General features: G+C 47.9%; 1 long non-coding RNA gene across 1 annotated transcript; it reads right to left on the bottom strand.

Moving 5' to 3' along the window:
- Positions 1-1,312: 1,312 nt before the first annotated feature.
- Positions 1,313-7,788, bottom strand: LOC118472168 (uncharacterized). Its single transcript, XR_004850093.1, has 3 exons — positions 6,856-7,788; positions 2,265-5,943; positions 1,313-1,352 (listed from the first exon to the last, which is right to left on the bottom strand). It is a non-coding gene; the product is annotated as an uncharacterized lncRNA (long non-coding RNA).
- Between the last annotated feature and the right edge of the window lie 19,659 nt (positions 7,789-27,447).

The raw sequence follows: 27,447 nt of genomic DNA, 5'->3' as shown, positions 1-27,447 counted from the left end.
CAGTTGCTCGCGCGCAGCATCCGGCGCGCCGGTTGCATGACGCGTGGGCCTGGGCCTCCATGTGTCACACCCGGGTTTTGGGGCACAAAGACCCGGGCGCGAACATAATCACCAGGTGTGCTAGGACCAAGTCTCACACATATGATGAATCATGGCACAGGATCGAATGTCACATCTTTACTACATAACAGGAGTTCTATACAAAATAAGTAAATAATTACATTATAAGGAGACAACGGTCCAGCAACCCAAAGTTGACTAGGAGACGACGGCCTAGATCTCTCACAAACTCATCGCAGCATCCTCCATGCGCCTCATCCTGCGGTACCTGTTCTTGACCTGTGGGGGGGTGTGAGACAGCAAGAGTGAGCTCACATACGTTCATCGCTCAGCAAGTTGTGGGGAATAATGTGCATGAACTCGCCAAAGGTGGGAGCTCACGTGAAGTGTAAGGCTTACCAAAGAGGATGGCTGAAGCTGAGCATTGCTTTTAAAGTTGGTCAAAATTTTATTAGCAATTACTAAGTATAAGTAAATACCAAACCCAATTAAATAGTAGAACAAAAGTAACAACATCACCTGCGATGCAATGCATATGACAAATTGAGTTTAAGTTCCATAATTTAATCATCAGAGAGTCCTGAGCTGCTCATGACCGTGAGCTCGGCTAGTATACCAGTTTTACACTCTGCAGAGGTGGTACCCTTTACCCACAAGTCGTGTTACCCATCTGCCAAGGGATCGCGACTTCCCATACACCTCTACCGAGGAGGCGAGGCAGGGTAACACTACGAGGCCTTTACAAAGTTCCACTAGCTTCAGAAAACCCGCTACAGTTTATGGGAAGCTCCAATGCAGGAATCCCTTGCAGGACCGCCATCGCAGCAAAATCCTCCCGAGGGCCTCCCTACACTGACCACTCCCCTACTGCCCTTGCCCCTTTCGGGTAAGGTAGTCTTCCACTAGCTTTCCTAATTAATCAGCCAAGGGCGTCCATAAACCCTTGTGGTGGCACGTGTTTCTCAAGTTAAGCTCTATGTTCCAATTAACATTTAATGATCTTGTCATGAACATAAATAAAATAACAACATAATTGGTACATAGATATAATGAAATATTAACCCAAAACCATATAAAGCAGTAGCAGAACTACCCAAGTGATTCAGGGGTAAACAAGGCATAAAGATAGACAAACTAGGGTAACCTATTGGGTCCCATCAAAATTAACCTATGCAGATCATTATGATTAATCAGAACATGAGTAGGTAAAAAGAAGTGATCAAGGGCACAACTTGCCTGGCACTTGAGATTCCAGTTACCAGGGTAATTCTTCAGATCCTCGAAACCTCGCGCTAGTCGTAGCAATACAAACATACATGGTATAGATATAATTAACATCACACCAAACATAAGTACAAACTGAATAATAATGATCTACACGTCGCTACGAGATCGTGGGAACAAGAATTACTAAATTCAAAGCTACGATTTAGAAGATATGATTTTTTAAAGGTTTAGGAGTAGGGTACAAAAGAAATCAAGTGCATAACTCCAATTTAAGTTTCATAGCAAATAAAGTTATCAAGGGATAAAAAATATTAATACGAATTTATAGCAACTGGAATAGATTAATTTGGAGGTAAAATGAATTTAATATGAATTAAACAAGTTTCTAGATTTATTTTTACACTAAAAATCAATTTCTGATTTAATTCTGAATTTTTCCAAAGGCTCTGGACTGGGCGCATAATTATCCAAAACCGCAGGGGCTAACTCGCAATATTTCCCAGACTCAGGCTTCCCACGCACTGGACGGCGGGTTTATTTAAAATAAGTACGAGGGCTCTTTAGCAAATATCTACGACCAAAGGGGTATGGTGATATCTAGGCCATGCGATCCAAATCTCACGGCCCAGATTACAATGAGCCAACACCGAAACGGTACGCACCGGACACTGCCAGATTGGCAACCTACGGTCTAGATTTAAAACAACCCGAATCGATCCCGTTCGCCCGATCACAGATCTGTGGCCCAGATCATATGGCGCGAAGGGACACGTCACAACTTCATCTTGGCCGTTAAATCCCTATCCGACGTCCAGCGCACAACCCACCCAAACCCGAGGACCCGGGCGGTAGCGCCGCCCATTCTACCGGCGGAGACCTCGCCGGTGAAGGTCGATACGGTGCCCAGGTGCGTAATGCTCGAAGAGGATAGGCGCTAAGCGATCCTACGGACGCAACAAAGCTGTCGGGGGACTCACCAAAGGCAGGGGCGACGAAGCAGGGATGGTCCACGTCGGAGGCGGCTCCACGGCACTTTCGGGTGTCCGGCGAGCAATTGCCAAGACGCCCAAGGTCCGCAGGCCAAATTGATGGTTTCTGGGACTCCACGATACAATGGTACTGCCCTAGAGTACCACACCGATGTCCAGGCAACCCAGCCGCGCGCGCGCACCGGCAGCGGACTGCCCGCGACAAGGCTGTGGAGGCGACTACGAGCTCCCACACCCAGCAATGGCGACGCGAAATTCTAGCTTCTTGGCTCGGTTGTGGTGAGCAGAGGGGAGCACGAGGGTCAGGTTTTATAGCCCATGGGAAGATCATCTGGTGAACAACTCCGCGATTTCCGATTGAGTTTGTTGCGCATGGATCGGTTACGATGGTTACGTGACGGAGCCTGGCGTCCTAAGCCCACTCGCAAGCGACACAGTAAAAAAAATCTAATGCAGCATCATCCGATCACCAAGATGCATGCGAGCCTGTGGCTAGAAAAAAAAAATAATAAGAAAAACGTGGCCTGGTGCAATGGGATTCTACAGTTGGGCTGAAGAAAAATATAAAAATCAGAATGGTCGTGCATTAGGGAGTTGGCCGAGAGGACTTGAGGTAAGTTTTTATTTTCTTTTTTCAAAATTCAGTTTTCTTTCTTTATTTTCTTTTGCAAATCTCAAAATCAAACAACAAAGTTCAAATTTTAACCTCCAATAAATGCACAATTCAAAATCTCAGCATGGATGCAAATTTATAACTTTATTGATTTATCTTATTTAAGCAAAAGCTCCTAAATATGTACTTCACAAACCCAAAATATCTATTAAAAATAACTCCTAGTGTATATCTTTCATTAAGAGATAATTTTAACTTAAGTCCTTATAGTGTACTTATAATGATATAGTTTAACTAAGTAATAGCTTTGTTCACGTAGGAATTTTTTTAAAAAAAAATATTAGAAGCATATTTATTTTATTTAGGAGGATTAACTTCAACGGTAAAGAAAATCTTTAAAAAGATATTCTAACTCAAAATTTATGGAGAATTTTACTAAAAGCTCGTCATAGGATTTTCAGGTGTTACAAATCCTACCCCCTTAACAGAAATCTCGTCCTCGAGATTTGTAAGAAAGGAATGTAAAAAAAAGCCTTATTTATAGTTTAGCTTTTAGTTTCTAATTAGTTTAAGAATAAGAAGTTTCATGTTAATTATAAAGTGATTAGGAAACCATGAGTATCTTCTATGCCTAGCCACCTTATTAGGTCAGATGAGGTACGGTTTTAGCAAGTGTGGCAAGGAAGAGTATAATAAGGAAAGACTTCATCCCGATTCCTGAACTCTAGATCTTGATTCCTCTGGCGATCCAACTTGATCTTTGAAGACTTGAGTTGATGCTTATCCTCCTTTGACGTGGTTGGTCTTCTTTGGCCTTCAGCCCTAGAGTTGCCATCCGTGTTAAGGACATATGGTTAAGATCAGTGCTTGGGATGGGTAGGCCCAACACGGTTTACTTTGCTTTTGGGATAAATGGGTTGGGCAACCTATAACATAGGCTAGGTTGTGGTTTCACGGAGAGTTGGTCTAAGACACCAATTCAGGTTTAGCACCCATTTATAGGAATATAATCTAATCTATGTTACCAGTATTAACTAACTTGTTTAAGTAACTTAGATTAGAGTAGCTCAACTTAAGGTTAGACTTCGTTAGGTTGGATTAATCTATCACATCAGATATAGGTTAGATTGTTATGACTAGATAGACTAGATAAAATCTCATTAATTAGATCATGGTTGTTACTTTAGGATGAGATAAGTAAAGTGGTTAGGATAAGATGATTCCTTCAAGATAAGATGAATCTATTGGAATAAGAGAGAATCTTTTAAGATAAGATGGATCTATTAAGATAAGAGAGATAAGATGGATCTATATGAAATAGATACACTTTAATGGAGGATAATCTAGGTTGTTTAGTTATCTCATGAATTTTATTCATTTATATTTATGCCTATATGTATATGTAGATGTAATTGTGGACATTACTCCACAACTCATCACACTCAATCAAAGATCCAAATCAGACAAGTATCGTAAGAACAAACATTCAAGCATACAAATATTTATAAAAAAATAGTTTTGATGTGGTTCCTATGAATAGGTCTCCTATTCCTAAAGGTCACTTTAGGCACAGGATTTCAAAGTGTGAAATCCACATTTGTCTTTAGAAGGAAAAGGTAAGAATGATCAGAGTAAAGCGGAAATAGATGAGAAAAGATTAAGAAAAGTTTAGAAAAGAATCAGAGTAGCAAGGGTAAGTAAAGAATGGTTGTCCAGTTCTATCTAGGTTTCGTCCTACAGTCAACATTCCTCTGATACCACTTCTGTCACACCCGGGTTTTGGGGCACAAAGACCCGGGCGCGAACATAATCACCAGGTGTGCTAGGACCAAGTCTCACACATATGATGAATCATGGCACAGGATCGAATGTCACATCTTTACTACATAACAGGAGTTCTATACAAAATAAGTAAATAATTACATTATAAGGAGACAACGGTCCAGCAACCCAAAGTTGACTAGGAGACGACGGCCTAGATCTCTCACAAACTCATCGCAGCATCCTCCATGCGCCTCATCCTGCGGTACCTGTTCTTGACCTGTGGGGGGGTGTGAGACAGCAAGAGTGAGCTCACATACGTTCATCGCTCAGCAAGTTGTGGGGAATAATGTGCATGAACTCGCCAAAGGTGGGAGCTCACGTGAAGTGTAAGGCTTACCAAAGAGGATGGCTGAAGCTGAGCATTGCTTTTAAAGTTGGTCAAAATTTTATTAGCAATTACTAAGTATAAGTAAATACCAAACCCAATTAAATAGTAGAACAAAAGTAACAACATCACCTGCGATGCAATGCATATGACAAATTGAGTTTAAGTTCCATAATTTAATCATCAGAGAGTCCTGAGCTGCTCATGACCGTGAGCTCGGCTAGTATACCAGTTTTACACTCTGCAGAGGTGGTACCCTTTACCCACAAGTCGTGTTACCCATCTGCCAAGGGATCGCGACTTCCCATACACCTCTACCGAGGAGGCGAGGCAGGGTAACACTACGAGGCCTTTACAAAGTTCCACTAGCTTCAGAAAACCCGCTACAGTTTATGGGAAGCTCCAATGCAGGAATCCCTTGCAGGACCGCCATCGCAGCAAAATCCTCCCGAGGGCCTCCCTACACTGACCACTCCCCTACTGCCCTTGCCCCTTTCGGGTAAGGTAGTCTTCCACTAGCTTTCCTAATTAATCAGCCAAGGGCGTCCATAAACCCTTGTGGTGGCACGTGTTTCTCAAGTTAAGCTCTATGTTCCAATTAACATTTAATGATCTTGTCATAAACATAAATAAAATAACAACATAATTGGTACATAGATATAATGAAATATTAACCCAAAACCATATAAAGCAGTAGCAGAACTACCCAAGTGATTCAGGGGTAAACAAGGCATAAAGATAGACAAACTAGGGTAACCTATTGGGTCCCATCAAAATTAACCTATGCAGATCATTATGATTAATCAGAACATGAGTAGGTAAAAAGAAGTGATCAAGGGCACAACTTGCCTGGCACTTGAGATTCCAGTTACCAGGGTAATTCTTCAGATCCTCGAAACCTCGCGCTAGTCGTAGCAATACAAACATACATGGTATAGATATAATTAACATCACACCAAACATAAGTACAAACTGAATAATAATGATCTACACGTCGCTACGAGATCGTGGGAACAAGAATTACTAAATTCAAAGCTACGATTTAGAAGATATGATTTTTTAAAGGTTTAGGAGTAGGGTACAAAAGAAATCAAGTGCATAACTCCAATTTAAGTTTCATAGCAAATAAAGTTATCAAGGGATAAAAAATATTAATACGAATTTATAGCAACTGGAATAGATTAATTTGGAGGTAAAATGAATTTAATATGAATTAAACAAGTTTCTAGATTTATTTTTACACTAAAAATCAATTTCTGATTTAATTCTGAATTTTTCCAAAGGCTCTGGACTGGGCGCATAATTATCCAAAACCGCAGGGGCTAACTCGCAATATTTCCCAGACTCAGGCTTCCCACGCACTGGACGGCGGGTTTATTTAAAATAAGTACGAGGGCTCTTTAGCAAATATCTACGACCAAAGGGGTATGGTGATATCTAGGCCATGCGATCCAAATCTCACGGCCCAGATTACAATGAGCCAACACCGAAACGGTACGCACCGGACACTGCCAGATTGGCAACCTACGGTCTAGATTTAAAACAACCCGAATCGATCCCGTTCGCCCGATCACAGATCTGTGGCCCAGATCATATGGCGCGAAGGGACACGTCACAACTTCATCTTGGCCGTTAAATCCCTATCCGACGTCCAGCGCACAACCCACCCAAACCCGAGGACCCGGGCGGTAGCGCCGCCCATTCTACCGGCGGAGACCTCGCCGGTGAAGGTCGATACGGTGCCCAGGTGCGTAATGCTCGAAGAGGATAGGCGCTAAGCGATCCTACGGACGCAACAAAGCTGTCGGGGGACTCACCAAAGGCAGGGGCGACGAAGCAGGGATGGTCCACATCGGAGGCGGCTCCACGGCACTTTCGGGTGTCCGGCGAGCAATTGCCAAGACGCCCAAGGTCCGCAGGCCAAATTGATGGTTTCTGGGACTCCACGATACAATGGTGCTGCCCTAGAGTACCACACCGATGTCCAGGCAACCCAGCCGCGCGCGCGCACCGGCAGCGGACTGCCCGCGACAAGGCTGTGGAGGCGACTACGAGCTCCCACACCCAGCAATGGCGACGCGAAATTCTAGCTTCTTGGCTCGGTTGTGGTGAGCAGAGGGGAGCACGAGGGTCAGGTTTTATAGCCCATGGGAAGATCATCTGGTGAACAACTCCGCGATTTCCGATTGAGTTTGTTGCGCATGGATCGGTTACGATGGTTACGTGACGGAGCCTGGCGTCCTAAGCCCACTCGCAAGCGACACAGTAAAAAAAATCTAATGCAGCATCATCCGATCACCAAGATGCATGCGAGCCTGTGGCTAGAAAAAAAAAATAATAAGAAAAACGTGGCCTGGTGCAATGGGATTCTACAGTTGGGCTGAAGAAAAATATAAAAATCAGAATGGTCGTGCATTAGGGAGTTGGCCGAGAGGACTTGAGGTAAGTTTTTATTTTCTTTTTTCAAAATTCAGTTTTCTTTCTTTATTTTCTTTTGCAAATCTCAAAATCAAACAACAAAGTTCAAATTTTAACCTCCAATAAATGCACAATTCAAAATCTCAGCATGGATGCAAATTTATAACTTTATTGATTTATCTTATTTAAGCAAAAGCTCCTAAATATGTACTTCACAAACCCAAAATATCTATTAAAAATAACTCCTAGTGTATATCTTTCATTAAGAGATAATTTTAACTTAAGTCCTTATAGTGTACTTATAATGATATAGTTTAACTAAGTAATAGCTTTGTTCACGTAGGAATTTTTTTTAAAAAAAATATTAGAAGCATATTTATTTTATTTAGGAGGATTAACTTCAACGGTAAAGAAAATCTTTAAAAAGATATTCTAACTCAAAATTTATGGAGAATTTTACTAAAAGCTCGTCATAGGATTTTCAGGTGTTACACCATGCTGGGCGTGTTGGAAGTCGGAGATGTGACGGAACCTCCCAAGTAATTAGGCCCACCTACAGTTGTCCTTGTCTCACAGACATCAGACAACCTTGTAGGTGCCCCTGAACTACTTGACAAGCTCGGTATCTTTCCTTACCTTACCAGGAACGTCTCACCCATCTTGTAGACATTACAGAACATCGGAGATAAAGAAATGCGGAAGCGAATTACATAATCTTACATTTTATTTCAAAAGTAAGCTTGAGTTATATTATTACAGACCAGCCTAAAAGTGAGTGCATAGGAGTAATATTATACAAACCAGGGGAGGCACAAGACTCCTCCCGATAAGCCAAAAGCAAAAGATCTTAAGTGGAGGACCGAGTCCTCCCGCACTTCAGTCTTGATTTTCTTCTTTTGGAACCACCTTGGCACAGAAGCAGCAAAAGTCTGCTACTTCCTCACCTAAAAACAACGAAGGGATAAACCCTGAGTATGGAATACTCAGCAAGTCTTACCCGACTAAAGAAAAGACTCTCAAGGGTATGCTGGTTATGTGGGAGTCAAGGTCAGGCTTTTCAATATTCAAAGACTCTGTTTTGCAGAAATGCTTACTAAAATGGATCCTTAAAAATCCAATTTTATTTGTCAAGTTAGGTAAAATTACCTGCACTAGAGTTCTTTCTACCCTAGTTCAATCACTGGTCCTGCACTAGCCAATTTCTTAACCACAGCCCATCATCTTTAGTAGAATGCTACGTGTAGGGTAGTGACCAAGTCTTCATATCCGCGAAGGTACGGCGATCCGAATCGATTATACTCAGCTGAGGATCTCCAATCACACGACATATGTAGCACTTAACCCTTGCATATGTCAACCCGCCACCGGGGTTCTTAAGACCAGATCAGGTTCACGCAGACCGAGAGCACAGATACACCACCGTCCAGCCTCTTGCCACGGAGGGTACACGCTACTCTCGCCACCGCTCCACGTCCATCTCGTGTTGTCTTATTCCGGCCTTAGTCTGCCCGAGGCAAGGCTTACCCATGACGAGGCATGTGACCAGCTAAAGGGTCCTCGATCAACAAGCCTACATCGAGACGATCCTTAATCGACTCAGACGGAGACACTACACCGAGACTCTCTTCTCGTGCAAGTCACCCGCCCGGTCTCAGCTTAATCATTTCAAACCCAAAGTTGGTACCTGGCAGAGGTACATCTTTTTCGATGTTGAATCCATCACGGCCATGATGGATCCACCATCAAGTTTTATTTTTGAAAACATCCCACCCACTTTTGCCACAACATCTTTTGTAAAAAAAACAAAACCTTTTGTTTTTCTAAAACAAAGCTAAGCATCAAAAAGCTTTTGTAAAACAGGTGATCAAGGAAGGTAATCAAATTCAAGGAAGGTAATGCAGGAATGGTTTTATCAAGCAACTCCTATCACCTAATGCAGCAATCAAGTGAGAAAGATTTTGAAATAGCAAGGGAGGTGGCAAATGCACCGGGGCTTGCCTTCGTTCACAGGTGAATCAGGCTCAGGTCCACAAATGTCGAAGTAGAAACTATTCCCGGCCTGAGTGTCCAAAGGTGGTTGTGGTGTCTCCTCTTCGGTAACTTCGATTTCTTCCTCACGTTCTAATCATAACCATACATATGTATAAGAATGGATGCCATGGGATGCTCATGAGGATGCAAAGACAACATAAACTTATTATTTATGTCTTGAATACAACTTTCCTTCACGGAGTTCCGGGAACTTAGGGTTTCCGGAGTCGGTAAAGGAGTTCATAGGGCAGGGGGGGTGTTTTGGGGTTTGGTGATCAAACAAGGTCCAAATCAATTCAAACTTTACCCAAGGCTTCTAAATATTGTATAACACTCATATAAAAATTTTGGGCATTTTAGGACCTACCAATTATTTTCTAAAAATCTATAACCAAGACTTTTAACTACTTTAAATACCCTAAAATTTCTTACTTCCACTAAAAATCACAAACTTATTTTTATTAAATACTATGGAAAATAACAAACCTAGGAAAATTGGTTTCACAATTTTAGCATTTTTCTACATTTTTCTACCGTTTTTCAAAGTTCTGCTGAAAAAGAAAAAGGAAAAAGAGGAGCAGTACTGGGCCGATTTCAACTCCCGCGGCCCAGGCCCGAGCGGATTCGCGCGCGCGCCCGTGCCCGCGAGGCGACTTTGCGCAGAGGCCCTCGGCTTAACGGCTAAACAGAAATAGGTCCGTTTACTATTGTTTTAAGTCACTAACAGTTCACGAAAAGGTCCCCGGGTTCTTGTCAATTCACAACTCGCAGTCCCCGACGGCGTTCAAGCACGGCCGCGCTCCGGCGAGCAACTACGCCGGCCGATTGAGGCAGTGACCGGTGCTCCCGAGCGACATACACGGAATTAAACTCCTACGGAGCATTTCCCCTAACCTAATTGTACTAATGGTGGACTGGGGAGTTCCGGCCACGGTGGCCGTAAGCAAAATGGGGACATGATCGTGTTCCTGGCGATGGGCGCCGGTCTAGTTCAATTAAAGGGGTCGGGGAGCATCACAGAGACATGAGAATGCCCAAACGAGGAAGAAAAAGGGCGGGCACTGACCGGAGTTGGGCTGGCGACGGTGAGTTCACTTCTACGGCGGCGGAGAACCGATTTGGGGGAAGTGCAAAATTCAGGCAAGCTGGTGGACAATCGGGTGTGGGAGCGGGTGCGATAGCTAGTAAAATACATAGCGAAGCCGAGGGGGGGCTCAATTTATAGAAGGCTTCGACGGCGGCGCTCAATTTGGATGAAGTTGTGCAGCGGCCAGAGATAAGGAAGAACCGCGTGCAGTGAACACGTGTTTATCGCCGTGGCCGTAACTCCGGTGAGCTACGGAGAGTTCAGAGGAGGTCATGGCGACACGGTGAAAGTGTTGAGCCACGCGGCGCACGGCCGGGAGGCAGTGGTCGACGGTGAGCACTTTACCGCGGGCGGTGAGCCAAGGGGAGGGGTGTCGTGGCCGATCGGGGTGGCTTCCAGTTCAGCGGCGACGACGATCTTTTAACCCCACGGCGCTATCCACAAGTCCGGTGCACGAATCCAAACGCCGGTGACCCGAATCACGGCGGAGGAATCCGTCGGCGGTGAGCAAGCCGTGCGGTCGATCTGATCCAGTTAAGTTACTGTACCATGGCAATCACCCCATTCAGAGCGACTGACAGACCAACTTAGAGCCCATTTTTCTCTCAATTTTCCATAGTGACACAGGTTAAGCTCTGCAGCAAACTTGTAGAGTATGGTACCCACTACAAACTTGCTATGGCAATCATAGGTATATTTACACAGGATCATGCTCAAAACCCAGCTTGAAGTCGAGGTCAGTTCACTGCTAGTCTGAAAATTCAGACATAACAGCCTGACAGCCCAACTTTAGGCTTGGTTTTCTCCAAATTCTTCTTAACAACTAAGCTTACAACCTTAAGCAAAGTTGTTCTCCTATAGTTGGTCTTCAACTTTGATGTGGTGACCTAGGGTAAAAACCCTATACTTTGCAAGTTACAAAGCCCCAAAGTTGAGCCCATTCACTGATTTTCAGACTTAGAGCAAAACTCAAATGAGGTCCATTTTGCATTTAAGTCCAAAACTTAGGGTTTTGCTTTCAAGTCCACATTTTTGTGAACCAAAGGACTTAAGAAACCTATTTGGCTTGGTTTTTGCACTTTAGTCCAAAAGTGGACCAATTTTGCATATAAGCCCCTAGGGTTTGATTTAGGGTTTTCCAGGGTTCCAATTAGGGTTTCTGGTATCTCAGGGGTATAAAAGTGATTCAAGCTTATCCTTAGGGTCATTTTATGACTTTTACCCTAAAGTATTTAGGTTTTCTTAACTTGGGTAAAGTTTTACCCCAATAATCCCCATTTAAGGTTAAGTTCCTTAACCAGGGTTCTAGTTGCAAAACACTTAAAACAATACAACTTGTTTGAAATTTTTGCCTAGTGAATGCACTCTAGGTGTGTCACACATATGCAATGTCAATGCTTATGATGTTATGCTCAAGTTTTAGTTATAGTAACACCAGGGGTGTTACATCCTTCCCCCCATAAAAGAATCTCGTCCCGAGATTAAAAGTCCTAGGGTAAGTAATGGAAAAGGAAATGCGGAATATTTTTATTTCCTTAATTTTGGTACAAGGCAGGGGTGATGTGGGGGTTACCTCTTTATTACAACAACTGTACAGGCTTTACACTTCACATGAGGCTAAAAAGCCTGGGAAATTCTTATCTAAGAAATCTTGGGTTTCCCATGTAGCCTCATCTTCCGAATGCTGGTTCCACTGTATCTTGTAGAATTTGAGAGTCTTTCTTCGGGTGATTCTATCCTTTTGATCCAGAACTCGAATAGGATGTTCCGAATATGTTAAATCTGGTTCCAGGACAACATCAGTCACTTCAACGGTTCGATCAGGAACCTGAAGACACTTCTTTAGTTGTGACACGTGGAACACATTATGCACCGCAGACAATGTTTCGGGGAGTTGGAGTCGATACGCCACTGGCCCATATCTTTCCAGAATAAGAAAAGGACCAATATATCGTGGTGCAAGTTTTCCTTTAACTCCAAAACGCGATACGCCTTTCATTGGTGAGACCTTCAAGTAGACATAGTCTCCTTCAAGAAAATATAAGGGCATTCGCCGTTTGTCTGCGTAACTCTTTTGCCGTGCTTGAGCTTTCTTCATATTATGGATAATCCTCTGAACCTTTTCTTCAACCTCTTTCACCATATCAGGTCTAAAGAAGTATCTTTCTCTAGGTTCAGACCAATTTAGCGGAGTCCGACACCGTCGTCCATATAAAGCTTCAAAGGGTGCCATCTTGATACTTTCTTGATAACTATTATTGTATGAAAATTCCGCTAAAGGTAAACATTCGTCCCATTTTAGTGAGAAATCCAGGACACATGCCCGCAGCATATCTTCAAGTATTTGGTTCACTCTCTCAGTTTGTCCACTGGTTTGAGGATGATAGGCCGAACTGTGGAGCAGTTTAGTACCCAGGAATTTATGAAGTTCTTCCCAAAACTTGGATACGAACTGAGGTCCACGATCCGACACTATGGTCTTTGGAATACCATGCAAACTGAGAATACGGGCGATGTACAACTCCGCATAGACATTGACGTGATATTTTACCTTGACCGGCAGAAAGTGGGCGATCTTTGTAAGTCGATCGATGATAACCCAGATGGAGTCAAAGCCTTTTGCAGTTCTGGGCAATCCCACAATAAAATCCATGCTGATGTCTTCCCATTTCCATGTTGGGATTGGCAAAGATTGCAATGGACCCGCAGTTTTCATGTGTATGGCCTTGACACGTCTACAGGTGTCACATTTAGCCACATAGCGTGCAATCTCAATCTTCATCTTAGTCCACCAGTAATGCTGCTTTAAGTCTTGATACATCTTAGTGCTTCCGGGATGAATAGAATAGCGACTAAGATGTGCTTCATCCAGAATTTGCTGGCGGAGCTCTTCGTTCTTTGGCACTACTATGCGGTTTTTAAACCATATCACACCTTGATCGTCTTCATTGAAACACTTGGCTACTCCAACATTTATCTTCTCTCGAATGTGTTTCATACCCAGATTATCCTTTTGAGCATCAATTATCCTTTGCAAAATGATTGACTCAAGCTTTAACTGATTTAGAGTCCCTTGTTGGATGATCCCCAGGTTTAGCTTTTCCATTTCCTGACACAAAGTGTTCTCGGAGGTCTTCGCCATAAGACAGTGGCAGGAAGTCTTACGACTCAACGCATCTGCCACCACATTGGCCTTGCCTGGGTGATAATGGATCTCCAATTCATAGTCTTTAATGAGCTCAAGCCATCGTCTTTGTCTCATATTTAACTCTGACTGGGTGAAGATGTACTTCAGACTTTTATGATCTGTATATATGTGACAGATATTTCCCAGCAGATAGTGACGCCAAATCTTTAGGGCATGAACCACAGCAGCTAACTCCAGATCATGAGTTGGATAGTGCTCCTCATGCCGGCGCAACTGCCTTGAAGCATACGCAATCACTCGGCCCTCTTGCATCAGTACACAGCCGAGCCCACTGCCAGATGCATCACAATATACATCAAAAGGTTTAGTGATGTCCGGTTGAGCTAATACCGGAGCAGTGGTCAATAGTGTCTTCAGTTGCTCAAAGGCTTCATTGCACTTAGAAGACCAATTGAACTTAATGTCATTCTTCAACAAACTTGTGATTGGCTTCACAAGCTTAGAAAAATCTGGTATGAATCTGCGATAATACCCAGCTAGTCCAAGAAAACTCCGGACTTGGTGAACAGTCGTTGGGGGTTTCCACTCCAGAATATCTTTGACCTTGCTAGGATCTACCGCAATTCCTTTAGCCGATAACACGTGCCCCAAAAATTGAATTTCTTCCAGCCAGAATGCGCACTTACTGAACTTGGCATAGAGCTGATGTTCCCTCAGGCGCGTCAATACAATCCGTAGATGCTGAGCATGGTCCTCTTCATTCTTAGAATATATCAAAATATCGTCGATGAAGACTACCACGAATTTGTCCAATTCGGGCATGAACACCGAGTTCATTAAGTAGGTGAAATGGGCAGGAGCATTTGTGAGCCCGAAAGACATTACCAAGTATTCAAACAATCCATATCGCGTAGTAAACGCGGTCTTCGGTATATCCTTGGGCCGAATACGGATTTGATGATAGCCCGACCTGAGATCAATTTTGGAAAATACCCTCGCCCCAGTCAGTTGATCAAATAAGATGTCGATCCTTGGAAGAGGGTACTTATTCTTGATAGTGACCTCATTTAGGGGTCGATAATCCACGCACATTCTCAAGGTTTGATCCTTCTTCTTAACAAAAATGGCGGGACAACCCCAAGGGGACGAGCTTGGCCGGATAAATCCCTTATTCAGTAGATCTTGTAATTGAATTTTCAGTTCCGCCAACTCATTAGGGGGCATGCGGTACGATCTTCGGGAGATGGGAGCCGTACCGGGCTTTAGCTCAATTACGAATTCTACATCTCTTTTAGGGGGCAGTCCAGGCAAATCTTCCAGAAATACATCTGGAAACTCACATACTACCGGAATGTTCTTGATCTCCGGTACAATGGCTTCATAGACTCTACCAGAAGCTTTGGCTGGATTGGTTGCGGGGAGAGTCAAAAGAATCTCTTCTTGGTTATAGCTCAACCTGACGGTTCTGAGTTCAGTGTTGAGGATTGCCTTGTGTTGGGTTAACCAATTCATACCCAAGATTACATCTATATCCTGGCCTTTTAGAACAATCATGTTAGCAGGAAAGTTCCGTCCGGCCATAGTTACTGGCACTCCATAGGCCACTTCTTTAGTATAAATGTGTCCCCCAGGTGAATGAATTTTAAATCCCTCCTTTGATTCATGGTATGCAATATGATGTTGTTCCACAAATGTCTTGCTAATGAATGTATGTGAAGCACCAGAATCAAAAAGAATAATTGCTGGGTGACTGGCCACGAGAAACGTACCCATCATCACCGGCTCTCCTTCCGGTGTAGTAGCCACTTGAGTATAATACACACGCCCCGTTTTCTTCATATTCTTCCCCGTAGCATTTCCTTTAGGCTGAACTGATTTCCCAGATCCTTGCTGATTATTAGCCTGATTTTGCCTTGGATAGGGACAATCTTTAATAAAATGCCCAGATTTGCCACAGTTAAAACATCCAGTTGAAGAACTTGGCAGCGCAGGGAATCGAGTGCCTGGGGCACCCGGCTGTTTTGGGGTAGGGGGCATTATTGGGGCGGATAATGATAGGCTGTTTAAAGGGAAATGTAGGTGGACGAGAAAAAGTACGGTTTTGGCTAGAAGGCCGGATGACGAACCGTTGCTTCTTTGCCTGGCCCTGATTAGGCCTCTCACCACCGAATCCCTTATTCTTTCCAGAATTTGTGTATTTGGCTTCAACAGATAAGGCTGTGCTGACAGCCTTTCCATATGTGAGGTCTATGCATGTGGCCATTTTCCTTTGTAGCCGATCATTCAGTCCCCGCATAAAACAGTTCTTCTTCTTCAAATCTGTATTCACCTGGTCGATAGCATACTGCGACAGGTGATTGAACTTGTTGAGATATTGAGTAATGGTATCTCCGCCTTGTTGTAACTTCATAAACTCCTCTTGTTTCATGTGCAGCACTCCTTCAGGAATGTAATGCTCGCGGAATGCTGCTTTGAACTCGTTCCATGTAATTTGATGGTTGTCCGGCTGGATGGCCACAAAGTTCCCCCACCAAGTACTGGCAGGTCCTCGGAGTTGCTGTGCTGCAAACAGTGGCTTCTGTACTTCCGAACAGCGTAGAAGGCCAAACTTCTGCTCTATGACCCGTATCCATTCGTCGGCCTCGAGCGGGTCTTCTGCCTTGACGAATAGAGGTGGACGAGTTTCCGAGAAATCCAGATAAGTGGTCTCACGGGGACCCTGCGGATAACCTCTTGCTGCTTGCTGCTGGAACTGCTGCTGACCCGCCATTTCCCTAAGGAAGCGGGTATTATCGGCAGTGGCATTCACCAAGGCGGCGATCGCCTCGGCTAACGTGGGAGGAACTGGAGGTGGGTTTGGGGTAACATCCCGTCCCCCAGAAGTTCCTGCTGCATCCTGTCCTCGAGTCCTGGTCGACATCTGTGGCAAAAACATTTGAAGTAAACATAATGTGCCAGAGAAAACCTTCCATTTTACATTACTATAAAAAGTAATGATACAGACTCGATATTACATAACAGGATACAATACCCATTATACAAAAGTTCAACCTATTAACAGGATACAATACCCATTATACAACAATACACCCTACAATACCCTACCATACACTACTCTACTTGTATTACACCCTTATTCCTGCTTGCCATCAGTCTTGGCGGCTTCATCGTCAGGTGTGGGAGTCCAGACATCAACCAACCTCAAAGAAGGAGGGGGCTCAAAAAGGTCTAACTCCCCACCCAGCGCACGTCCCGCAACGTGAGACGGTCCAGCTTCGGCCTCAGCAGGTTGTGCAGGCTCACTTGGGTGTAGTTGTGAGTATAATACATGGACTTCCTCGTGCAACGTATTGCAGTAAACCTGCAGGTCATCGACAGTCGAGCTAAGTTCTTTAATTCGGGCCTGAGCCCTTGCTTCCTTAGCACACATTAGCAAACGAGACTGTACGGCCCAGTCAAGTGCTAAGTCTCGATCAGCGAGTTGATCCTGCAGATGTCGGATGTCCCTTCTCAGTTCGTTGATTCTATCACCGTCAGCGACCCAAGCATCAGTCCTATGTTGCAGCGCTGCTTGAAGTCGACTCACACGAGCTTCAAGGTCTCCGATGGGGTCGTTGCTTCCACTGCTGCTACTTTCATGTCGGGGAGCCAATTGATGCCGAGGCACCCCAATTGGTCCCGTGGACTTGCGTGCCGTTAGCCTGGTACGTGGCGGCATCTTTTCTAAGGGGGAAAATGTCATTAGTATGATTCTTAGCATGATGCATGTATAATTACAGAATCAACCTTAGTCAATTCAACCTTCTATATGTTGCACTCTTCCTATCTGGTCTTTAATATAGACTCTTCAGAGTACTTAGGTAAGAAGAGAAAAGAATTCTAGGTAAGACTTTAGAAAATCTCTTGAAGATGCCTCATAATATCTGCCAAGAAGGGCTACGCTCCGATACCAGCTGTGACGGAACCTCCCAAGTAATTAGGCCCACCTACAGTTGTCCTCGTCTCACAGACATCAGACAACCTTGTAGGTGCCCCTGAACTACTTGACAAGCTCGGTATCTTTCCTTACCTTACCAGGAACGTCTCACCCATCTTGTAGACATTACAGAACATCGGAGATAAAGAAATGCGGAAGCGAATTACATAATCTTACATTTTATTTCAAAAGTAAGCTTGAGTTATATTATTACAGACCAGCCTAAAAGTGAGTGCATAGGAGTAATATTATACAAACCAGGGGAGGCACAAGACTCCTCCCGATAAGCCAAAAGCAAAAGATCTTAAGTGGAGGACCGAGTCCTCCCGCACTTCAGTCTTGATTTTCTTCTTTTGGAACCACCTTGGCACAGAAGCAGCAAAAGTCTGCTACTTCCTCACCTAAAAACAACGAAGGGATAAACCCTGAGTATGGAATACTCAGCAAGTCTTACCCGACTAAAGAAAAGACTCTCAAGGGTATGCTGGTTATGTGGGAGTCAAGGTCAGGCTTTTCAATATTCAAAGACTCTGTTTTGCAGAAATGCTTACTAAAATGGATCCTTAAAAATCCAATTTTATTTGTCAAGTTAGGTAGAATTACCTGCACTAGAGTTCTTTCTACCCTAGTTCAATCACTGGTCCTGCACTAGCCAATTTCTTAACCACAGCCCATCATCTTTAGTAGAATGCTACGTGTAGGGTAGTGACCAAGTCTTCATATCCGCGAAGGTACGGCGATCCGAATCGATTATACTCAGCTGAGGATCTCCAATCACACGACATATGTAGCACTTAACCCTTGCATATGTCAACCCGCCACCGGGGTTCTTAAGACCGGATCAGGTTCACGCAGACCGAGAGCACAGATACACCACCGTCCAGCCTCTTGCCACGGAGGGTACATGCTACTCTCGCCACCGCTCCACGTCCATCTCGTGTTGTCTTATTCCGGCCTTAGTCTGCCCGAGGCAAGGCTTACCCATGACGAGGCATGTGACCAGCTAAAGGGTCCTCGATCAACAAGCCTACATCGAGACGATCCTTAATCGACTCAGACGGAGACACTACACCGAGACTCTCTTCTCGTGCAAGTCACCCGCCCGGTCTCAGCTTAATCATTTCAAACCCAAAGTTGGTACCTGGCAGAGGTACATCTTTTTCGATGTTGAATCCATCACGGCCATGATGGATCCACCATCAAGTTTTATTTTTGAAAACATCCCACCCACTTTTGCCACAACATCTTTTGTAAAAAAAACAAAACCTTTTGTTTTTCTAAAACAAAGCTAAGCATCAAAAAGCTTTTGTAAAACAGGTGATCAAGGAAGGTAATCAAATTCAAGGAAGGTAATGCAGGAATGGTTTTATCAAGCAACTCCTATCACCTAATGCAGCAATCAAGTGAGAAAGATTTTGAAATAGCAAGGGAGGTGGCAAATGCACCGGGGCTTGCCTTCGTTCACAGGTGAATCAGGCTCAGGTCCACAAATGTCGAAGTAGAAACTATTCCCGGCCTGAGTGTCCAAAGGTGGTTGTGGTGTCTCCTCTTCGGTAAATCACAAACTTATTTTTATTAAATACTATGGAAAATAACAAACCTAGGAAAATTGGTTTCACAATTTTAGCATTTTTCTACATTTTTCTACCGTTTTTCAAAGTTCTGCTGAAAAAGAAAAAGGAAAAAGAGGAGCAGTACTGGGCCGATTTCAACTCCCGCGGCCCAGGCCCGAGCGGATTCGCGCGCGCGCCCGTGCCCGCGAGGCGACTTTGCGCAGAGGCCCTCGGCTTAACGGCTAAACAAAAATAGGTCCGTTTACTATTGTTTTAAGTCACTGACAGTTCACGAAAAGGTCCCCGGGTTCTTGTCAATTCACAACTCGCAGTCCCCGACGGCGTTCAAGCACGGCCGCGCTCCGGCGAGCAACTACGCCGGCCGATTGAGGCAGTGACCGGTGCTCCCGAGCGACATACACGGAATTAAACTCCTACGGAGCATTTCCCCTAACCTAATTGTACTAATGGTGGACTGGGGAGTTCCGGCCACGGTGGCCGTAAGCAAAATGGGGACATGATCGTGTTCCCGGCGATGGGCGCCGGTCTAGTTCAATTAAAGGGGTCGGGGAGCATCACAGAGACATGAGAATGCCCAAACGAGGAAGAAAAAGGGCGGGCACTGACCGGAGTTGGGCTGGCGACGGTGAGTTCACTTCTACGGCGGCGGAGAACCGATTTGGGGGAAGTGCAAAATTCAGGCAAGCTGGTGGACAATCGGGTGTGGGAGCGGGTGCGATAGCTAGTAAAATACATAGCGAAGCCGAGGGGGGCTCAATTTATAGAAGGCTTCGACGGCGGCGCTCAATTTGGATGAAGTTGTGCAGCGGCCGGAGATAAGGAAGAACCGCGTGCAGTGAACACGTGTTTATCGCCGTGGCCGTAACTCCGGTGAGCTACGGAGAGTTCAGAGGAGGTCATGGCGACACGGTGAAAGTGTTGAGCCACGCGGCGCACGGCCGGGAGGCGGTGGTCGACGGTGAGCACTTTACCGCGGGCGGTGAGCCAAGGGGAGGGGTGTCGTGGCCGATCGGGGTGGCTTCCAGTTCAGCGGCGACGACGATCTTTTAACCCCACGGCGCTATCCACAAGTCCGGTGCACGAATCCAAACGCCGGTGACCCGAATCACGGCGGAGGAATCCGTCGGCGGTGAGCAAGCCGTGCGGTCGATCTGATCCAGTTAAGTTACTGTACCATGGCAATCACCCCATTCAGAGCGACTGACAGACCAACTTAGAGCCCATTTTTCTCTCAATTTTCCATAGTGACACAGGTTAAGCTCTGCAGCAAACTTGTAGAGTATGGTACCCACTACAAACTTGCTATGGCAATCATAGGTATATTTACACAGGATCATGCTCAAAACCCAGCTTGAAGTCGAGGTCAGTTCACTGCTAGTCTGAAAATTCAGACATAACAGCCTGACAACCCAACTTTAGGCTTGGTTTTCTCCAAATTCTTCTTAACAACTAAGCTTACAACCTTAAGCAAAGTTGTTCTCCTATAGTTGGTCTTCAACTTTGATGTGGTGACCTAGGGTAAAAACCCTATACTTTGCAAGTTACAAAGCCCCAAAGTTGAGCCCATTCACTGATTTTCAGACTTAGAGCAAAACTCAAATGAGGTCCATTTTGCATTTAAGTCCAAAACTTAGGGTTTTGCTTTCAAGTCCACATTTTTGTGAACCAAAGGACTTAAGAAACCTATTTGGCTTGGTTTTTGCACTTTAGTCCAAAAGTGGACCAATTTTGCATATAAGCCCCTAGGGTTTGATTTAGGGTTTTCCAGGGTTCCAATTAGGGTTTCTGGTATCTCAGGGGTATAAAAGTGATTCAAGCTTATCCTTAGGGTCATTTTATGACTTTTACCCTAAAGTATTTAGGTTTTCTTAACTTGGGTAAAGTTTTACCCCAATAATCCCCATTTAAGGTTAAGTTCCTTAACCAGGGTTCTAGTTGCAAAACACTTAAAACAATACAACTTGTTTGAAATTTTTGCCTAGTGAATGCACTCTAGGTGTGTCACACATATGCAATGTCAATGCTTATGATGTTATGCTCAAGTTTTAGTTATAGTAACACCAGGGGTGTTACAGGAGAAGTGCGCCCACTTGGTGCGGTTGCATGCCGCCTGCATGGCTACCCGCCCTTTCGCCCGCTGGTCTGGGCAAAAGTGGAGGGCCGCTTGTAACCGCTGGGCGGTTGCATGCACCGTGTGCGGCGGTTTGGCTTCTTCTGCTCTGGGCCGGCTTGCATGATGTGTGGGACCCAGCCCCCACGCCGTAGGGGGAGGACCTTGGAGCGTGTTGGAGAAGACTCGGCCCGCGACGGCTGGGGACGCAGGTAGGGAGAGTCGCCTTTAAAAGGAGGGTGACCCCCTTGAAAGGCGACCATGTCTCCGTGCTCCCTTATGTATCGTGTCTTTCCACCTTCTGAGCCCCCGGATGGGGGATGCCCGCAGTCCTTCCGCCTTGTCGTTGGGGGGAACGCAACTCCGTGGGAGTTGGTACCTTTCAGCCATCGTTCGGCTTCAAGGATTTTCATCACGCAGCCCGGCTGCACCCCTCCGCCGGTGGTCACCCAAGACGGTGACCTCCAGCCCCTGGATGGGGAGAGGCAAGCCGGGCTGCGATCTTGGTCCCGCCCTCAGCTTCAAGGATGTTCATCATCCTTGCTGGGGCGGAGAGCGAGGCGAGCCGGGGCTCTACCTCCCGCGCGGGACGGCTAGCCACCTCTTCTTCCAGCTTCTGGTGGTGGCAACCATCCTCCAGCTCTGCGGAGGAGGCGTCCTCCAGCCATGCCGGGGAAGGCGAACTGTTGCTGCCCAGCTAGGATGCAACATTCCGCCCTCTTCCTCGCTTTCGTGGCGAGGACGGGAACGAGGACCTGCCGGTGCGCTTCGGAGCGGCCCGCTCTTTGGCTTTGATGGCTGGTTCGCGTCCCTTGAGCAGGAACGCGAACGAGGGCCTTCCGGCGGCCACGTCCATCCTGGGACCATGGCTGCTGCTGCAGAGGTCGCTGGCGAGTCACCCGGGACTCGTCGCCCCGCAGGCTCCCCGGTGTGGAGGTTGTTCATACCCGCGGGGACGGAACCGGAGTTCCGTTTGTAATGGCACTTTGAATGCCAGTGTTTTTGTTCATTGTGGCTGTCGAGGCCTGAACATGTATGTATTTTTGGCACGGTGCCGTGTTTTTTCCTCATTTTCGAGCACTAAGACTCGTCTGCTGGTTGTCTGAACCGCTTCACCAAGCGTGAGCCGCCCCGTGTAAAGGTGATGAGTGAGGTATCCGTATCCCGGAGGCGTAGGAGTCCCTCGGCTCGGTCAGCCTTGTTGTCCGAGGCTTCTCTTGCTTAGTTAAAGGAACCCCTCGGCCGCTCTTCGATGAGCCGAAGCCAGGGGTAGCGGTGTCAGCGCGAACAGAGGCAGAGTTGGCTCGAAAAGAAGACCTGGTCGGCCGGAGCCTGGCCGGGTCGTCCGTTAGCGGGACCGACGCCGGAGTTGATCTGCCGAGGCCTCGGGCCGAGCTGATGTCTTCGGGGGACAGCTGGCCGAGGCCTTGGGGTGACCAGCCGAGCTGCCTGCTCGAGCCGGATTCTTGGAGGAAACCCGGGCGGCGATGGCCCGGGCGAGATGATGACGTCGTCCTTCAGAGTGGAGACCCTCGGACCGCATCACCGTCTGAGGCTAGGTCGGACCTCGCCGAAGGTGTTGTCGACGCCGAGGGTGCTGCGGCTCCCTTCAACTGTCCAGATCCGAGCCTGCAGGATCGGATCATCTTGTAGTGTGTGTTTTCTGTGGCCGCCGAGACCCAAACACACCCTCGCCGTGTTGTAAAGCTACGTTTCTTTTCCTCTTGTTTCGAGTATCTGGACTTTTTTGTCGGTAACAGAATTGTCTGTGCGAGCGAGAGTTGCTTCTCACGGAAGGTGATGAGTGAGGTATCTATATCCCGGAGGCGTAGGAGTCCCTCAGCTCGGTCGGCCTTGCCGCTTACGCGCGCTCTTGCCCGTCCATGGGGTTCTGTCACCGACGCAGTCGAGAAGGCCCGAAGAACCACTTCGGCAGAGGAGCTTTCGAACGTGAAGACTTGTTCGGTCCGCGGAATCACTTATCCGAGCGTGAGTTACTTATCGCAGAAGGTGATGAGTGAGGTATCCGTATCCCGGAGGCGTAGGAGTCCCTCGGCTCGGTCAGCCTTGGCTGCTTACGTGTACTCCGTCGTTTTTAGGATCCACTTTCGAAGTAGTCGAAAAGCACGAAAGACATTTTGGCAGAAAGGATCTTTTTTTCGAGGAAAAAATTCGACGCAGAGGGGGTTCCCCCCCTTTAGCCCCCGAGGGAGGGTCGGGCTTTGCCGAGGCGAGGCCGACCCTTCCTTGATGACTAAACTTTGCGTGGGAGCGAGGTATATGAACAACTTGAAAACATCTTAAGGGTAGAAGTGACGTAGCTGTTGGATGTTCCAAGCATTGCTGTAGACCTCGCCTTGACTGTTGGCCAGCTTGTATGTTCCGGGCTTCAGAACTTTGGCGATGACGAACGACCCCTCCCAGGGGGGCGTGAGCATGTGCTGCCCTCGGCCGTCTTGTCGCAGCCGAAGCACCGGGTCGCCCACCTGGAGGTCTCGGGACCGGACCCCTCGGGCGTGGTAGCGTCGCAGGGACTACTGGTACCGCGCCGAGTGTAGTAAGGCCTTGTCCCGAGCCTCTTCCAGCTGGTCCAGCGAGTCTTCTCGATTAGCTTGGTTGCTTTGGTCAGCATAGGCCCTCGTCCTCGGGGAACCGTATTCTAAGTCTGTGGGCAAGATGGCCTCGGCCCCATAGACTAGAAAGAACAGTGTGAAGCCCGTGGCTCAGCTCGGCGTTGTCCTCAGGCTCCAGACCACGAAGGGGAGTTCCTTCATCCATCGCTTTCCAAACTTGTTGAGGTCGTTGTAGATCCGAGGCTTGAGTCCTTGCAGAATCATGCCATTGGCACGCTCTACTTGCCCATTCGTCATGGGGTGAGCCACGGCGGCCCAGTCCACCCGGATGTGGTGATCCTCGCAGAAGTCCAGGAACTTTCTGCCGGTGAACTGGGTGCCGTTGTCGGTGATGATGGAGTTCGGGACCCCGAAACGGTGGATGATGTTGGTGAAGAACGCCACCGCCTGCTCGGACATGATGCTGTTTAGGGGTCGGACCTCGATCCACTTGGAGAATTTGTCGATGGCGACCAACAGGTGCGTGTAGCCCCCGGGTGCCTTCTGCAAGGGGCCGACGAGGTCCAGACCCCACACAGCAAAAGGCCAAGTGATGGGTATGGTCTGCAGAGCCTGAGCGGGCAGGTGGGTCTGCCTTGCGTAGAACTGACACCCTTCGCAGGTGCGGACAATTCTAGTGGCGTCGGCCACCACCGTCGGCCAGTACAAACCCTGTCGGAAGGCATTTCCAACAAGGGCTCGAGGTGCTGCGTGATGGCCACAAGCCCCCGAGTGTATCTCTTGTAGGAGTTCCTGACCTTCGGTGATGGAAATGCATCGCTGGAGGATGCCCGAGGGGCTGCGGTGGTAGAGCTCCTTCCCATCTCCCAGCAAGACGAACGACTTGGCGCGTCGCGCCAACCGCCGAGCCTCGGCTCGGCTGAGGGGTAGCTCTCCTCGGTGGAGATATTTCAGGTACGGGGTCTTCCAGTTTTGATTAGGCGTGACCCCGCTTCGCTCCTCCTCGACACGCAGTGCCTCACCCTCGGGTGCCGAGGGTGCCTCGGGCTGAACCGAGGGTGGCTCGGGCCGGGCTGATGGTGTCTCGGGCCGTGCCGAAGATGCCTTGGACTGAGCTGAGGGTACCTCGGGCTGGGCCGAGGGTGCCTCGGGCTCGGGCGTGTCGTCGATCTTGATGGAGGGTTGATGCAGGTCTCGGGAGAAGACGTCTGGGGGAACCGTTGTTCGCCCCGAGGCTATTTTAGCCAGCTCGTCCGCAGTCTCGTTGTAGCGCCTGGCGATGTGGTTGAGCTCGAGCCCGTAGAACTTGTCTCCCAGGCGCCGAACCTCATCGCAGTAGGCCTCCATCTTCGGGTCGCGGCAGTGGGAGTTCTTCATGACTTGGTCGATGACGAGCTGCGAGTCACCGCGAGCGTCGAGGCGTCGGACCCCTAGCTCGATGGCGATCCGCAACCCGTTGACCAGAGCCTCGTACTCAGCCACATTGTTGGACGCCGGAAAATGGAGGTGTAGCACGTAGCGTAGGTGCTTCCCGAGGGGCGAGATGAAGAGTAGGCCTGCGCCGGCTCCTGTCTTCATCAGCGACCCGTCGAAGAACATGGTCTAGAGCTCCAGTTGGATCGGAGCTGTTGGGAGCTGGGTGTCGACCCATTCAGCCACGAAGTCTGCCAAGACCTGGGACTTGATGGCCTTCCGAGGGGCGAACGAGATTGTTTCGCCCATGATTTCCACCACCCACTTTGCAATCCTACCCGAGGCCTCTCGGCACTGGATGATCTCCCCCAGGGGGAAGGATGACACCACAGTTACCGGATGAGACTCGAAGTAGTGTCACAGCTTCCGCCGCGTCAGGATCACCGTGTACAGCAGCTTCTGAACTTGTGGGTAGCGGATCTTGGTTTCGGACAGTACCTCGCTGATGAAGTAGACTGGCCTCTGAACGGGCAATGCATGCCCCTCTTCTTGCCTCTCGACCACAATCGCGGCGCTAACCACCTGAGTGGTCGCGGCGACGTAGATCAAGAGGGCTTCTCCGGCAGCTGGGGGCACCAAGATAGGCGCATTCGTGAGGAGCGCCTTCAGGTTCCCGAGGGCTTCCTCGGCCTCAGGGGTCCAAGTGAAGCACTCGACCTTCCTTAAGAGGCGGTACAGAGGCAGACCTCTTTTGCCGAGGCGTGAGATGAAGCGGCTCAGAGCCGCGAGACATCCCATGACCCTCTGTACGCCCTTCAAGTCCTTGATGGGTCCCACGCTGGTGATGGCTGCGATCTTCTCCGGGTTGGCTTCGATGCCCCGCTCGGAGACGATGAACCCCAAGAGCATGCCTCGGGGTACCCCGAAGACACACTTTTCAGGGATTGAGCTTCACGCCTTTCGCCTTGAGACATCGGAGTGTCACTTCAAGGTCGGAAAGGAGGTCGGAGGCTTTCCTCGTCTTGACTACAATGTCATCGACGTAGGCCTCGACCGTCCGGCCAATGTGTTCGCCGAACACATGGTTCATGCACCGCTGGTACGTCGCACCCGCATTCCTCAAGCCGAACAGCATGGTGACATAGCAGTACATGCCGAAGGGTGTGATGAAAGAAGTTGCGAGCTGGTCGGACTCTTTCATCCTGATTTGGTGATACCCGGAGTAGGCATCGAGGAAAGACAGGGTTTCGCACCCAGCAGTGGAATCCACGATTTGATCGATGCGAGGCAGAGGGTAGGGAACCTTCGGACATGCTTTGTTTAGACCAGTGTAGTCTACACACATCCGCCATTTCCCTCCTTTCTTTCTCACAAGCACAGGGTTGGCTAGCCATTCAGGATGGCATACCTCTTTTATGAACCCTGTCGCCATTAGCTTGTGGATCTCCTCGCCTATGGCTCTGCGCTTTTCTTCGTCGAATCGGCGCAGAGGCTGCTTGATGGGTCGGGCTCCGGCTCGGATGTCCAGCGAGTGCTCGGCGACATCCCTCGGTATGCCGGGCATGTCCGAGGGACTCCACGCGAAGATGTCGGCGTTCGCGTGGAGAAAGTCGACGAGCACTGCTTCCTATTTGGGATCGAGCTCGGAGCCGATCCGGACTTGCTTGGAGGCGTCGCTGCTGAGGTCGAGGGGGACGGACTTAACCGTCTCCGCTGGCTCGAAGTTGCCGGCATGACGCTTCACGTCTGGCACCTCCTTAGAGAGGCTTTCCAGGTCGGCGATGAGGGCCTCGGACTCGGCGAGGGCCTCGGCGTACTCCACGCACTCCACGTCACATTCGAACGCGTGTTTGTACGTGGGGCCGACGGTGATGACCCCGTTGGGGCCCGGCATCTTGAGCTTGAGGTAGGTGTAGTTGGAGACGGCCATGAACTTCGCGTAGCATGGCCTCCCCAGTACCACGTGGTAGGTTCCTCGGAACCCGACCACCTCGAACGTCAGGGTCTCCCTTCGGAAGTTGGAGGGTGTTCCGAAGCAGACGGGAAGGTCGAGTTGTCCGAGGGGCTGGACGCGCTTCC

Source organism: Zea mays, chromosome 6 (assembly GCF_902167145.1).
Source record: "Zea mays cultivar B73 chromosome 6, Zm-B73-REFERENCE-NAM-5.0, whole genome shotgun sequence".
In the NCBI taxonomy this organism is placed as follows: domain Eukaryota; kingdom Viridiplantae; phylum Streptophyta; class Magnoliopsida; order Poales; family Poaceae; genus Zea; species Zea mays.
Note: the sequence above shows the minus strand (reverse complement) of the source record. Positions and strands in the feature narration are given on the sequence as shown.